Source organism: Nuphar pumila, chromosome 10 (genome assembly GCF_984573655.1).
Source record: "Nuphar pumila chromosome 10, dmNupPumi1.hap1.1, whole genome shotgun sequence".
Taxonomy (NCBI): domain Eukaryota; kingdom Viridiplantae; phylum Streptophyta; class Magnoliopsida; order Nymphaeales; family Nymphaeaceae; genus Nuphar; species Nuphar pumila.
The window spans coordinates 90,778,977-90,790,187 of NC_143258.1; positions in this window are offsets into that span (position 1 = coordinate 90,778,977).

An 11,211-nucleotide genomic window follows, 5' to 3' on the forward strand; every position below is an offset into this window, starting at 1 on the left:
GTTGCAAGAAAAACAAGTAAAAGATTCAAACGCCAAAACTTGCTATTTAAAATAAGCAGAAATGGCAACTCATCTTCAAACACATTTTGGCCACATATGGAAATGGTGTTTCCATCTCAATGCAAAAGGCCAAAAGGAACTGTCTCAACCAAGTTTTTGGACCAACACTGAAAAGGAGCGCCATTGCATGATCAAATTTTCCAAAAGCAGATGGAGCCATCGCCATTTATAACTTGAAAATATTTCATTTATCATGGAATACAAACTTACATGACCATATCCAACCATCACTCAACAAAGATGGACTTAACGGGATGACAATGCTCATCCACGTTAAGTTACAAAGAACATCAATCCATGTTCATGGAAAACATCCACACATAATAATATACATTGATAATGCGCAAAAAACTAGTCCTAAAAGTCCGTAATTGAATAAAATCAAACTTTCCTATCACAAATTGAAAGGTGTCATGCTCCTCCATGCTATCATGAAGAAGTAAACAGGTATTCCTTAACCAGCAATGAAATGGTCAATAGGCCCAGGCACCATTGTCGGTGCCCGGGGAATGTTGATGTTTCCAGCATTGTTCACATTGTGCAGGAGCTGAGTGAGCCACCGCCGTGTGGTTGGATCATCCTGGAGTATATCAATTTAGGGCCCAAACAGGTTAAGCACATTCAAGAATAATGATTCCTAAATGAAAAAGTATTGAAATTTCAGAAGCTGATGCATCTTCACACGTCCATCAATCATGATCTCACAGTTCCAACAGAAACAAACTGGCCCACAAGAGGCTTACTCAGGCTAGTGACAGTATATGGAAATGTGGCTTGTGAGACTCCAGAAAACTAATTTAAGGACTAAAGTTGCACTCAGAGTACCAGTCGGTGTAAAAAAATGGACAAGGCAATTCAATATACAAGCAAACTGGAGGTGCCAAATGATGCATAATCTTCTTCAGCTACTTTACAGTCACTCATTTCATGCCATATATGCTTCTATTTGTGCTCACATGCATGCATGCATACATACGTGAGTGTGTGTATGAGAGAGAGAGAGAGAGAAAGAGAGATTGATGTGTGGCTGCATTGTGATTTCTGACCCTTCGAATTCTCATTTTAGGATCTATTTTAGCAAATGAATTGATTAAGTACAAATTTTGTCGGTCTGAATAGAGAGAGTCGCATAGAACGGATGCTACAAACATTCCGAAATAGGCTATACTGACTGAATAAAACACACTTGTCACAAATTTATACCAATCTTCAGTTGAATTCTGATGTAAAAGTTTCATAGATGGCGTTAACCATTTTGATAATATGGCAACCTCCGTTACTTGTCAAAACAAATTCCTATGCATCCAACAAACAAAGTAAATATGGCCAATATAAGCAGGAGGAATAACATGGTATTGTCCAACTCATGCGGATATTATTAAAAAAATGAAAAATAAAAAGATGATCGCATGTTTCTTACATAACCAGAAATTTTATATGTATTGGAAAATGAACAATTCATAAAGGACTTGTCATTATTATTACTTATTGCTAAAAGCAAATTACGTACAGATAACTAGTTTGGAACCTTCTAGACCCCAACTGTTTGGATGATTATAAATATCCAGACCAGTCATAAGAAATATATATATATATATAGAGAGAGAGAGAGAGAAAGAGAGTAATGGGTACATGCTAAATGAAAATGAAATATACTAAAATGAATCATGCTAAATGGGTTTTTCTTCTCTGCCGGTGTTTTTTTTACAGTTCTGACCCATAAATGTGTTGGGCATGGTTGATTTACGAGAAATCCACACCCGGATCATGTGTTTTTGATAAAAACAATGATATTTGAAGCCTCAAAATTTACAAAGATTTTGGACCATTGATTTTTTGAACGATTTAAAAACCGACCCATGTGTCAGAATCGAACACTTCAAGAGCTGAACCCTATAAAATCAAGTACATAGATCACATTTGTATTGTCAGAATTTAAAAATAAAACAAAAAAAAACCTGAAAAACTCATTTAGCGCGTTTCTTTTAGCAAGTACCCATTACTCTATATATATATATATATATATATATATATATATATATATATATATATATATATATATATATATATATATATATATAGGAGATAGCCTACAGTGAAAATGCCCAGTGGATGTGGATGGGTTTGCCACATGGTGCACATGCATGCCCGCATGGTCTTTGTCAGTTAGAAATGTCTTTAGCAGCAGTTTTTCCTGCTGCCAAAAATCATTTTTTGCACGCCTTGTGCATGCGACGTCCATCACACACGCCTGAATGAAGTCAAAAGTTTTCAACCATAGATGAGACACTAATACATGGATTCATGCAATGATCAGAATGACACGTTCAGGTAATGTCCACAAATGCGAAAAAAAAAATTATGCTTGCATGAGACACTTGAGAAAGTTGAGCATATATTACACCAACTCGATTCATGAATCAATGATTGATAATAGAATGATGGAATTTCCCCCACAAAAAACTTACTGCCCTTGAATCTGTAATCCTTTTTTCCCTCTATTTCTCACTGGAAATTTCAGCTTTTGGAATATATATATATGAGCAGGGGATAGCCTACAGGGCAAATGCCCAGTGGCCACGTGGTGCATGTGTGAGCCCGCATGTTCTTTGTCACAAAAAATATCTTTAGCAGTGGTTTCACCCGCTGCTACAAGTCGTTTTTTCCACGCCTTGGACGTCCATCGCTTGTGCCAGCTTGAAGTCAAAAGTTTCCAACCATAGATCCATGCAGTAATCAGAATGACACGCCTTTAAAGTTAAATCTGATTCATTAGATTGAGTATAGTCTAATGAATACAACATATATAGTTGGTTGTGTCATCTCTCTCTCTCTCTCTCTCTCTCTCTCTCTCTCTCTCTCTATATATATATATATATATATATATATATATATATATATATATATATATATATATATCAAGCATAGTTCTAAGAGAGGAATAAGAAGATAAAGAATCATGAGAAAAAAAACCACATAAAAAATATTGTGTCCCAAAATCATGAAACCTTTTAGTACAGGATCTAACTAAACAATATAAAAGAATAATAAGATGAGCAGACTGCACAAATCAGTGTTGTACTTGAGACATGTAAATAATGACTTTCATTTCTCTCAGACATTTTCATATGAAACTTAGAGCTTTTGAATACTCACGGTCTTTGAGACATGTAACTAAATAATATAAAAGAATAATAAGATGAACAGGCTCCACAAATCAGTGTTGTACTTAAAGACATGTAAATAATGACTTTCATTTTCAGACATTTTCATATGAAAATTAGAGCTTTTGAATACTCACCGTCTTTGAGAGTTCGCTTCCCATTTCCATCGTGCGCAGGCAAAGGGGAATTATTTCTGTTGAAAGAAGAAAATTAATAACGTCCGTGTCATCCACCTGTACAAGAGTATAATCACATTAGAGGCATAGTCATGAAATGCTCCAATAAAAAGGTTCCCCTTATTTGAGGATGGATAAAAAATCTAAGATAATAGATATGCAGATGCAGCCACTGATTTGCCAGTCAAATACTTATATTAACATTTTCCAGATGACGAGGCTCTTGAGAGATCATTGACACGAAGCAAGGACTGAGGATCATGGTTACCGGAAGTGGATCCGGCCCTGAAGCATGTTTCGAAAGCGTGAAACGTGGGGCTTCTGAAACCTGCTAGGAAGCACCAAAATTAATTGCGAAGCTCACTTCTTTTTTTTTTCTTTCTTTGTTTTTACCTTCTCTTTTTTGCCTTTTTCACTTCTCCTCGCTTCTTAGGTAGCTTCTCCTCTTGCTTCCAAGACGATTCTTAGTTCGCTTCTAAGTCATCTAGTGCTTTCTGCTTCCTAAAATTTTGAAAGTACTCAGGATTAAAAGGGGTTCTCAGCTATGTAGTTAAAATCAACTATTAGGCGCCTAATCACCCTAGGTGCCAAGTCAGTGTCTGGTACAGGGCACCTAGGTACTCTGAACTTAAAAGGTCCTGACTAGTCCGCCTAAGACACCTAGATGTCTATTAGTCCCCCACATAGGCACAGACTTCTCCCTTTTTTTAACCATAGTCACAAATATTGTTATCGGCTCTCAGTGATGCTATTTCTTGCAAATATTATAGGTTAGGTGATAAATCTACAGGCTTAAAAAATAACAAAAATAAGTATGAAAATATCATGTTTAGATAAAAATACATAAATAATAAAAGAAATAAGTAAAAAATGTAAAAAAAAGAAGAAAAACATATTTAGAATATGAAAAAAGCAAAACTAATTGATAATGTCATGAGAATATCCCGATATTTTGAAAAATAACATCGATATCTGTGACTATGTTTTTAACCATATATTATACGAATGTTAATATATATTCCTTTTCTTATATATATTAATGGGTTTGCATATGTTTTATCAAATTTTATATAATAATTAAATTATTATAAATCTTGTGTTTAGTTTAACCTTTTTTTGTTGGTGCTGACTAGTCCTGCCTAGGCCCCGGCTAAGCTTTTTAGACATCTACCCCCTAGGCACCAACTAGCGCTTGTGACTAAGATTTTCAGATCTTTCTTCCAAAACTGTGTATAAAAAACACTGTAAATATCTTGAAAGATTTCATTCCAAACAAACTTAAGCTGAAGGAACCACAGAAATCAATGCTAGGACTTGCATGTAATCAGAAAGGAGCAACAGGTATTTGCAGAAATCATTGGGTTTTCCTTCCCAAAGCAATTACAACTTGCAAGATCTTTAAAAGGGTCCTTCCATTAGAGATTAAAATCCACCCTCCCATCTTTAGTTCCATGAAATCAGCCCTTGTTAAAAGAACAACAATTATGGACACAACATGAGATGCTCTGAATCTCTGATCATTAGGAAAAGAACTTTTCTCCCACAGTTGGGATTATGTGATGTTAATTAGGGGCTTCTCCTACATGTGCTTGGATAGATGGCGTAAATGTGTTTTTTGTGATGTATATGGAGGAACAGTTTTCTTCAACCATAGATATGTCTTGCATTGCAAGTATTCGGCAAATTCTCCAAACAAGGCCAGAGACTGACACGGTGATTTCTTTGTGTCCCTTCCTACTCAACCTAGACGTGAGTCAGGCTCGGGTTCGGGTTCGGGTAATTGGCCCTTTAGGGCCATATTCAATCAAGACCAAAGTACCTTTTTGCCCAAAGTTTCTGTGATTATTTGGATTCTTTAATGGGTTATGAGAAATGATAACAGGTCACGACTCCTCGTAGTCCGTGCTCGTTAATGAGTCTTGTCTCTTCGGATTCTGTAACGAGTATGGACTCTTCGGATTCCGTTAACGGGTCTCTGCTCTTTGAATTTCGTAACGGGCCCCTTCTACGTTTTATAACCGTTCGTGGGTTATAAAACGGGGTTAGGGCTGGGATTACGAATATGTTGTAACACAGGATTCTGAGGAGAAAAAGACTGCATTTTCTCTCCCTGTTGCTCTCGCTCTCTCTGTCTCTCTCTTGGGTTTTCCCTAAAGGGGTTTTTCTGCACAGCGGTTCAGAGAGATTGTCTTCGAAGGACAATCCGTCGGAGTGCACTGGTTCTGATCGTCGAGGCTACTGTATCCTAGGGAAAGGACGCCGGACCCTGTTTGCATTGTATGTGGGGGCGAATCTTCTCTAAGGGGAGTACTTTCGTACGCCTTACCTATTACAGAATTTAAACATGTTCCAGTTGTTTTTATTATGTTCTATGCAACTATTACGTGATTTGCTTTTGTCTAGATTTTGGTATGATGCAGAAACCGACATGCTTGCTCCCTATTCTTGCTTCGATCAACTGTTTGTCATGATTTCCATGTTGATTTGTTTCTTGATTTATATCATGTTGTTGATTGTGAAACTGCGTGATCTGAAAAACGATCCAATAACACCAACTTCTTATTGCAACATTTTTATGGGGAAATGATTTAGAAGTCTTGAAAACATTTTGCTAAAGGTTGTGGAAGTTAATAACACCCTATATAACACAACTTAGCACCCACTACCCATAATGGATGTTAACAAAGTTAATTAGACATTTTTGCCTCTAAAATACCTAAAAATACAATTGTGCTAGCTCACATTAGTTTTTGTTGCAATAGATGTTTTAGTAATTCCAGAGAAAGTATCACACATTTACTGGTTGTACTCTAACTTCTATTTTCTCTTAAATTAAGGTCACTGGTGATGGCCATTAATGCAAGGTAACATCATGGCACTCTGAAAAGAAACTTGTTAATGAAGACAAAAGGATTTGATCAGAAAAAACAAATCACATTTGTGGGGGTGTGGGCTTTCCTTTTCTTTTTTTCTTTTTCTTTTTTGGGTGGGGGTGGGGGTGGGGGTGAGTAGGGTAGGGTGCTTTTAAAACCATGAGTCTTATCTTTATAAATTTTATGCATTTTTCTTCCATGCATCATTTCCATTCCAGGTCCATGTCTGCATCTGTATTACTAATTTACAATTTACAACTTACAACTAAGATTTGTATAGGATTCATAATTTCAAAGACACTGGGTGAGTCTTGTAAGAAGACACACTGGCACAGAGTAAATTGTTTAATACCAAATAGAAAGTATCTTTATTCACTAGCTAAATGAAAGAGCCATCTCAATGAGCAAAAACTACTGGCCCTTGTGATTGTTCATCATACAACAATATCTGCTTCCTTCAAGATTGAAGAGCCAAATGAAAACAGAACAATGTGAAAATTAGGAAGCAACAAATACCTTAACTAGTGCTCCAATTACTCCCAAGCTTGTAAGTCTCAAATACTCAAATGGTCGTGTCTTGCTTGTTGTATTCAAAAATGGGTACAAATACAATGGTATGTGTGCTAAAAGAAATGACATCAGAACTTTCATCAGTGCATTCTGAAGGTACAAACTTCAAATAGATAAACAACTAGAAATAAGGGGGATGCATATGCATTATGGGAGACAGTAGATAAATCAAAATCAGAATAGCTCCAATTGCAGCAAAAACTAATTACCGAATGATTGAAAATGGATATTAACTATTGCTTTTTGGACAATGAAAAAAAAAACAAAAAAAAAATGTTACCCATTGTTGATGTTTAAGTTTTAATAAAAATCCAACAACAATACATGATGGCTGAGATTAAAAATTATAAAGCCACAGGATCATAATACCAAACAAAAGTGATATACCTCTAGTATGCTAAACCATATGACCCAAACAGAAGTTGCATAAATGAGATAATGAAACAGAATATACCAACAAAAAGATAATCCAAATGGACCCCAAGAGTTCATAACAAAAAGCATGCTAGACTTCCACACTCTAAACAACTAATCAATATAAAGATATAATTATTAAAACAAAATCATCCTTAAACACATAGAGGCTAGCTATCTGTCAATTAACATTAGAAGTTGTATGTCCCAGTATTTAGTAAGAACAACCTCCTTTAAAGAACAACATATGAGGAAAAATTTTATTATTTAAGCATCAGGATCTACCTTTAAAAGCATAACATTAGTATCTCCAGGGATGAGGAGAATCCACTTATCCCCTTGTGATGAAACTCTCGAAAGATACAAAGCTCGATTAGTTGTCAAGGGCTACGCCCAAGAATACGGGATTGATTATGAAGAAACTTTTGCTCCAGTAGCTAGGATGACAAGTGTGTGAACCTTAATTACCTTAACATCCATTAAACAATGACGTATCTTTCAACTTGATGTTAAAAATGCATTCTTGAACGAAAATCTATGTGAAGAAGTTTTTATGGATCTTTCGTCAGGTCTTGAAATTGGAAAAGGAAATATTCTTGAATTAAATAAAGCTCTTTATGGTCTTAAACAAGCACCAAAAGCTTGATATGATTTATTTAGCAAAGTAGTTGTTGATAATGGTTTTTCTTCTTGTTATACTGATACTGTTTTGTTTGTTAAGTCTTCAGGGGAACATATAACTATCTTGTTACTATATGTGGATGATATGATCATCACCGGTAATGATAAAAAGGGTATTGAACTTATTAAAAATATTCTAAAAGAAAACTTTGATATGTCTGACCTCGGTTTTCTAAGGTATTTTTTAGGAATTGAAGATGCATACTCTCCAAGGGGGTATGTCCTCTCTCAGATGAAGCTTGCATCCGACATCATTGATCGATCTGGGCTAACAAATGACAAAAAAATGAAAACTCCAGAGATAATCAATGCCAAAATGAGAGCCAATGATGACACTCCATTAGCAGATCTCACTCTTTATCGTCAGTTAATTAGGTCATTAACATATTTATCTATCACCGGGCCCGATATCTCTCATGTTGTTCATAGTATAAGCCAATTCCAGACTGCTCCTACTACCATTTACATGGTCACAATTATGAGGATCATCAGATACTTAAAGAACACCATAACAAAAGGATTATTCTTATCATCTTTCTCATCTCTTAATTTACTTGTTTATACTGACTCTGATTGGAGGGCAACCCCGATGATCGTATTTCCACCACAGGTTATTGTGTATTTCTTGGAGAGTCACTCATATCTTGGAGATATAAGAAGCAACAGAAAGTATATCTTTCTTCTACAGAGGCAGAATATCGGGCGATGGCTACAACCACTACTGAACTTATTTGGTTAAGAAGCTTGCTTAAAGACATGAGCATTTCATTCTTCACTCCTTCAAAACTATATTGCGACAACAAAAGTGCTATTTACATTGCCAGCAATCACACATTCCACGAACAAACAAAGCACATAGAGATGGATTGTCATTATGTTCGTGATGAGTTCTTACGGAGTACCATTCAACTTCCATATGTTCTCATCGAGTACCAACTAGCGGACTTCTTCACCAAAGCTCTGACATCACCTTGATTTTACTTCCTCCTTAGCAAACTCTCGGTGATCTCACTGTGTGTTTGAGGGGGGGTGTTAAATTATATGTACTATATATATATATATATATATATATATATATATATATATATATATATATATATATATATTCTTTTGTAATACCCATTAGAGGTAAATATGCCTTTTTACTTATTCACGCACATATGTATTTTTCTCCTTCTTTTTTACTTTTCCTTTTTCCTTCTTTTTTACTTTTCTTTTTTCCTTCTTTTTTCTTTTTCTTTCTTTTCTTTTTTTTCTTTTTTTATTAAATGGGCCCACCATATGGGACGTTGGAGCTTCCAATGATCATATTTATGACCGTTAGAAGGGCTCCAACGTCCCATATGGAGCCCTTCCAAAGGTGCCTCTTTGTCTATAAATAAAAGGAGTTTTCTCCTTGTAAGTTAAGCTTCTTTGAAGCCACTCTTGAAGTGAAATACTTTTATGCCTTCTCTCTTTGTGTGTTTACCACTATTTGTCGTTCATTGTATTTTCGCCCATTAGTGGCTACTTTGTATGTGTGTATGCGATTGTGTGGCTCGTAGAGATATCACATCTCTTCCTTAGCACTTCATTACACAACCTACGAGATGCTTGTTTAACTCTATATATTGATTTCTTCAAGTTGCAAACTAAATTACTTAAGTCATCTACACTGAATTCAGGAGATTGTTACATATACCTTCTCTTCTGAATCACCACTCAGAAAAGTCGTTTTCACATCCATTTGCTATAGCTTTAACTCAAAATGAGTTACAAGGGCCATGATCATTATCAACGATTCTTTAGTTGAGACATAAGAAAAAATCTTATTATAGTCAATGTCCTCCATCTCCATCTGTGTGAATCGCTTTGCAATGAGCCTAATCTTGTACATGTCTACTCGCCTTTTGGAGTCACTTTTGGTCTTAAAGACCCACTTACAACCAACAAGTTTTACTCTATGAAGTCGAGGTAAAAGATTTGACACTTAGTTATTTGCTATTGAGTCAAGCTTTTCTTTCATGACATTAATTCAATGTGTCAACCTTTTACTTTCAATGATTTCTATAAAGGTTAAGGGATCATCATTAATATCTATAAAATCATTGGGCTCTTATAAATATACTATATAGTTTGAATGGATAGCAGATTTTTTGGTCCTCGTGGACCTTTATACATGTGTTATAGGTGGTTCAAATTGAACATTTGTATCATGTTGTTGTATATCTTCATCAATAACTTATTCTACTTGAGATTGATGAACAATAAAATCTAAAGCCTTTTGATTTTTTTGAATAACCAATAAAAAAACCACTAGTCGTCATAGGATCAAAAGCTTTTATATGTGGGTTATATAATTTAGCTTGAGTTGGACATCTTCAAATGCACATATATGACAAGAAAGATTTTATACCAATCCATAACTCTTAGCTACTTTTGATTGCAAAAGCAACATGTTAAGTCTATTCGAGAGCTCCCATTTCTCATGGCCAACCTTATGATCCTATGTGTTTTGCTCTTTAAGAGCGGGAGATTCATCAGTTCTAAGAGTCAAATTTAGGTTCATGTAACCCAGAGTAAATAATATTTTCTTTTTAATCCAAAAAATCAGATCTGTCTAAGATGAGAATATTACTGGAACCGTCATTGATCAATGAACCTAGTACTGCAATAACGAAATGAAAAAATCATATAAATGCTCAAACGACACTCATGTTGAAAAGGTAAAAATGAGACCCTTTATTATTCATATTTTCTAAGATAAGCATAATAGGGTCACTATCGTTCTATTTTGGTGAAAACGATAATACTCAAAACTGTTTTGTCTCCTCAATTATTAAGGAATTGACTTCAATTAATGAAACTAGTTGATCATGTAATCAAACACAATTTGGTATTGTACATTTGGGTACGAACATGCTTCATGGGCTGATCCTGTGTGAATTTGGAGAACAATGACATTCCTTTGGGTAGAATCATTGTTTTATAAAGTCACGCACAATCATGATACCGAATCTTAATACGGTCCAAAGAAGTTTCAATCAACACAACTTAGATTATTTTGGTGTTTTCATGAGTCAGTTAAATATATTTGTATTATATAACATGCCCATGCACTTATGATAATGTATGTATATTCATAACAAACTATGTATAATAACATGAAAACACAAATTCATGTTTCATTTCATATGCATAAATAAAGTTTTGATGAAACTAATCACATATGTCACGAATTTAGTCATAATTCATGTTTAAATATCATAGATAACGGAAAACAACATAAAATGC